The sequence below is a fragment of the Dreissena polymorpha genome, chromosome 5 (assembly GCF_020536995.1).
Source record: "Dreissena polymorpha isolate Duluth1 chromosome 5, UMN_Dpol_1.0, whole genome shotgun sequence".
Taxonomy (NCBI): Eukaryota; Metazoa; Mollusca; class Bivalvia; order Myida; family Dreissenidae; genus Dreissena; species Dreissena polymorpha.
In genome coordinates, this window is record NC_068359.1 from 118,923,947 (window position 1) to 118,929,302 (window position 5,356).

A 5,356-nucleotide genomic window follows, 5' to 3' on the forward strand; every position below is an offset into this window, starting at 1 on the left:
CCTTTATCATTGGCTGCACTCTCTTGCGCCGGGACAATATGTCAATTCAGGTGCGGCTACCTTACTGTTCATATTGTTTAAAGGACTAGTAAGATAGCATTTTGGACACTATATTATATTGAGTATAGAATATCTGACATCGAATCCCATGCCCAGTTTAACAGCAGTAGTGTCACCGTACTTTAATTTGTTTCATTAAAAAAACTTTTTTGATACAGATTCAAATTTAAACTAGTCAAATTGCTGTGTACGAAATGAAAATCAAGTAATATTCACAGCAGTAAAACCTTTCAGAGAATTTGTTTCATTTAGTAATCAATCCTGACGGCGGCCATCTTGAAAACGGAAGCCATTTTGAAATTTTGTATTGGCTAACGTGCTTTATCAAATCTATAGTTACTGAAGAGTATGTGCCAAATTTGGTGTTTGCATCACAAACTGAACGATTTCTTGATATATAGACTTAATCTACTGAGCTACTTCTTTATGTCGCGATCCATGCATAATAAGCAATAATGATGATGATAATGATGATGAAACTGTCTTCATGGGATTCATGCAAAATAAACGATAATTACACTGCCAGATGATCGCGATATTTTGCATTCAAGACAATGGAATATTTGCTATTATAGAAAATCTTTATTTTCAATTTATTGAATATCATGAGGTAACATTAGTTTAGTTTAAACAACCAAATAAAACATGTATACTGTACAATGTTTTTCTTAAACCACAGCAAAATATAGGAAAACTTGAGAAAAAAAAAAAAAAGAGTCCCGCGAACCGGAATTGAACCAGTGACCTAAGGATGCCAGTTTACCACTACAGTCCTCCGCTCTGCCAACTGAGCTATCGCGGGATACACTCTTTGTGAGGATAGAAATTAGATAGACGTTAACACGAGTGTATCGCTTTTCTTCAAGGGAGGTAAATGTGTAAATGCACGATTGTTATATGTGTCAACTTGTAAAATATTGATAAAAATATATTACAATAACACAAAACAGGCAAGACAAAATATACATTGAAGGCGATTTTCATCAAATGCAGCAAACACAAATTATCGCCACGAGCCGATTGTGACGAAGATATTTCGTACACATTTTCATACAATAACCGAAGCATTCGTCTTTTTATAAGGATCGGAGTTAGTGTTCGTGTGTCGTATGAATAAATATCGTTGCAGGAAATTAAAATGATCCGTAAAATAAAATTGTGCCTTTGTGTCGTATGAACGAATCTGCACTAAATCTAAATTTAGATTCACATCGTACATGCATGTTATGCATGCTGGCGAATTCGACTGTACAGACATTGTCGATTTCAAACTAAAATATCTGGCTTATTTCGCATTTTCGACACGTCTTAACTTTTATTTTAATTTATATTGAAATATATGTATAATCAGTGTTTTACACATTTTATATAAATTCATAAATATTTGACAAAATCGTGCATACCCACTTAAAAGCGGGTATATACGATCTTGTCAAATATTTATTAATTAATATAAAATGTGTAAAAAACTTATTACACATATATTTCAATATAAACTAAAGTAAAAGTTAAGAAAAACATGTGTCGAAAAGTGCTTAATAAGCCAGATATTGAATTCTGAAATCGAAAAAGGCTGTACAGCCGAATTCGCCAGCATGTATATCATGCATGTACGATGTGAATCTAAATTTAATTTAACGGTTCATTTGAAATTCCTGCAGCGATATCGATTCATGGGAGGCGGAAAACTACAACGGGCGAGGCATGGTCAGGGGTGATAACCGCAAAAAAGGGTTAGGGTAAGGGTTAGGGGTCGGGTTAGGGTTAGGGTTGGGTTTAGGCTAACCCAAAACCTAACCCGACCCCTAACACTAACCCAAACCATAACCCTCTAACCCCCCTTGCGTAATACCATACCATGCCTCGCCCGTTGTAGTTTTCCGCCTCCCATCGATTCATACGACACACGAACACTTACTAAAAAGACGAATGCATCGGTTATTGTAGGAAAATATGTACGAATTATCTTCGTCACAATCGGCTCGGGACGCTGATTTGTATTTGCTGCATTTTATGAAATTCGTCTTAAATGTATCATTTTTCTTGCATATTGTGTGTTATTATAACATATTTGTATCAATATATTACAATTCAACACATATATAAAAATCGTATAATCTCGCTTTTACATGTATTACTTCCCTTGCTTCAACTCTATAAAATAATATACATTTGTTTTCATGATGTTAGAAATAATCGACACGGGACACACACATGCGCGCCTTTTTACCGTGTAACCGGATTGTTTATTCACTGTTTATATATAAAAAAATATTAATTCTGAACATATTTTCCAGCCCAAAACCAAACATTGTGTAAGATCATAAAGGTTAATGGTATTTATAAGAGATCACCAATAAGATGAATACCATTGGAAATTTCATGGCATGTGAGCGATTTTATCAAGTGCAAGCGAATCATTTTAACCCATTTATGCCTAGCGTCTAGAAAAAAGGCATTGGCAAACAGCGGAGACCCAGATGCGGCGTTTATCAGGGTCTGCGCTGTTTGCTTAAAGTAATTTCTGTAAGAAATATTCTAAATATAGAAATAAATTTACAAGACATCCCTTAGTTTGGAAATAAATTGATCCAATTTAGAAGGATGGGAGAGTTCACTAGGCATACCTGGGTGAAATATGCCACTCAGTCAAATTTGCAATTTGAGCAGACACCACCAAATAAAACGTATACGATTATATTATAGATTAAGATAGATCCAATCAATGTCTTAACGGCACAAGGTCTCAATAAGACTATTTATCATCAAAAGAAAGAAATTTAAAACTGTTGAGTTTTGAAAATATAGTACTTCATCTTGATCGTTCTTGCGGCTATTTTCAGGAGTCTTTTGACGGGCTGATACATCATAAAGTGCCTGTTGTATAACATTTTTACATCGATACTTGCACCTCGCTCTATTGTATGTGAGATGTAGGCCAAAGTGTCCCAACTTAGCAATCGACAGACCCTTTGCGTGTATGAGTAAAGATCATCATATATATTGTTGTACTTAAGTAAATATTGCAGATCATTTTTTTCATATAAAATATCGTGCGTTTCTTGCTTTAAAAAAATATTATTTTCATCCTTTTACCGATAATTCAAATTTCAAAACATGTCAAAATGGTATATCGAGAAATACAAATGGACTGAATAACTTATAAACCAGCCTCGCTGTGACCGCTGCGACTAAACGGAGTTAAATGCATGTACGCAAATTGTCATTTCAGATTAGCCAATGGAGTCCGTACAGGCTAACCAGGGACAACACATTTCCCCCTAGCAGGAGTTTTGCGAAGAGCACACACAATACAACTTTAACAATTAAACACTGTACCTGAAACAGAAATAAAGGCTTTATCTTGTTCAGATCCAACCAGAAGAGCACGAAACAAAAAATGACCTTTCACGTACGGGATGGAAAATTAAGTACGCGTCTGCCAGTAAGTTTTTTTTAGATGAGTGGGACCCGTTAATACAAGAAGTACGTTTAAACGTGATGTCACATCAACGCGTCTTCCGTCATGTTGCAGTGGACTGGGATTTTCTCGTCCGCTACAATCCACCTCCTGGTTATGTAAGCGCTCGTAAAGAATCATTTCTGGAAAATAAAAATGAAATAAATCAAGTTCAGGCGGACGCTTATTGCTTAAATGAACAGTCCTCCCTGACTAGTGGACGCTTTGAAGAAACCTTCAAGAGCTTAACAAAGAATGATCACAACAAAACGCAGACAACCGAAAATGAAAATACTGTGAAAGTCAGACCAGATAAAGAAGATAAAGTGCTGACAATTTTACTAAATATACTACAAGACCTAGAAAGCGAAATAAGCATCGACAAACTACGTCTAAAGGCAAGTATATTAACCCATTTATGCCTAGTGGACTCTCCCATCCTTCTAAATTGGATCAATTTATTTCCAAAATTAGGGACGTATAGTATATTTATGTCTATATTTAGAATATTTCTTACAGAAATTCCTTTAAGCAAACAGCGCAGACCCTGATGAGACGCCGCATCATGAGGCGTCTCATCTGGGTCTACGCTGTTTGCCACTTCTACTGGAGGCCTTTTTCTAAACGCTAGGATTTAATGGGTTAAATAAAACGTTAATAATCCTATGTAAAGACTGAAATTAGCGACACAGTTATCATTATTCAATATCCAGATCTCGCTATCATTATTGAGATTAAAGTAATGACTAATAATACCAATATTGTCAAATTTTGGCGATTAATGGGAATATGGCATCATTAAATAGCCGTTTTGTATTATAACACTCCACTCAGTTGTAAAATATGTTTGGTAATCTTCTCCGTTCTTTTCGTTGAACAGAAATGATTGAAACGTGTGTGCGTATTGGCACAAGAAACAATTGTCAAAAACATATTTATACTTTTCAAAATTAAAATAAATATTTTAAAAATAATAGGTGATAATAAGATTGATATCGAGGTCGAGCTTTAGATCTCAGAAAATGCAAAAAAACATATATCAATTGTGTGTGTATATACCGTTTAACAATTGATATTAAGGTTGCAATATAAATGGGTGAAGTAAAACAGAACAAACCCATGTAACAATTACAAAGTTCGTGTGTTTTAAAACGAGCAGTTTGTTATGTGTTCGAACAAATGAATTCAGAAGAATTCTGAAGAAAAATGTCATAAAACATGTAACACTTGTGGTCCCAAATCAAGAAGATCCTAACATCACCCAATCCTTGAAAACGCAATATCATTTTCAGTGTCTTGTGGTAAGTACGCAAAATTGGGACCGGCGTTTTATTGCAGGTTTATAGATGTTACGTGGATCATAATATTGAAATAATGATTAGGCCGTGCGTTTTTGTGGCCTTAAATTCCTTACCTTAGACTTAATACGAAGAGTCAACAATTTGCGTATAATATTTCCGTTCAATGTCCATGTTCGTTCAATGAAACCATTCATTCAGAAAAAAATCTAGCGTATACTTATTTTGTTTGATATCTATCATGAACCAGTCGGCAAATTTATTAAATATCTTAAATAAACCAGTTCGATGATAAAGGCGAAAAGACACTCACTCAATCGAGCCTCATTTAAATGTTCCAACATTATAAATATGCTAGGTTTATCTCCTTTCGGTGTGAGACTTTATTTGGACGCATAGCTGTTTATGGAGATTTATTATATCAATGAAGCATGTTTATTGCATTCTGGTATTAAAACGGACAATTTTCTTGTTTTCTATTGAGATAAGGAAGATTTAATTATTTACCGTCGGAATTTTGAGCATTTTATTCAGAACA

General features: G+C 34.6%; 1 non-coding gene across 1 annotated transcript; it reads right to left on the minus strand.

Annotated features, from left to right (window-relative positions):
* Nucleotides 1-777: 777 nt before the first annotated feature.
* Nucleotides 778-862, minus strand: Trnay-gua (transfer RNA tyrosine (anticodon GUA)). Its single transcript is given in 2 exon segments — nt 778-813; nt 826-862. It is a non-coding gene; the product is annotated as a tRNA-Tyr (tRNA).
* Between the last annotated feature and the right edge of the window lie 4,494 nt (nt 863-5,356).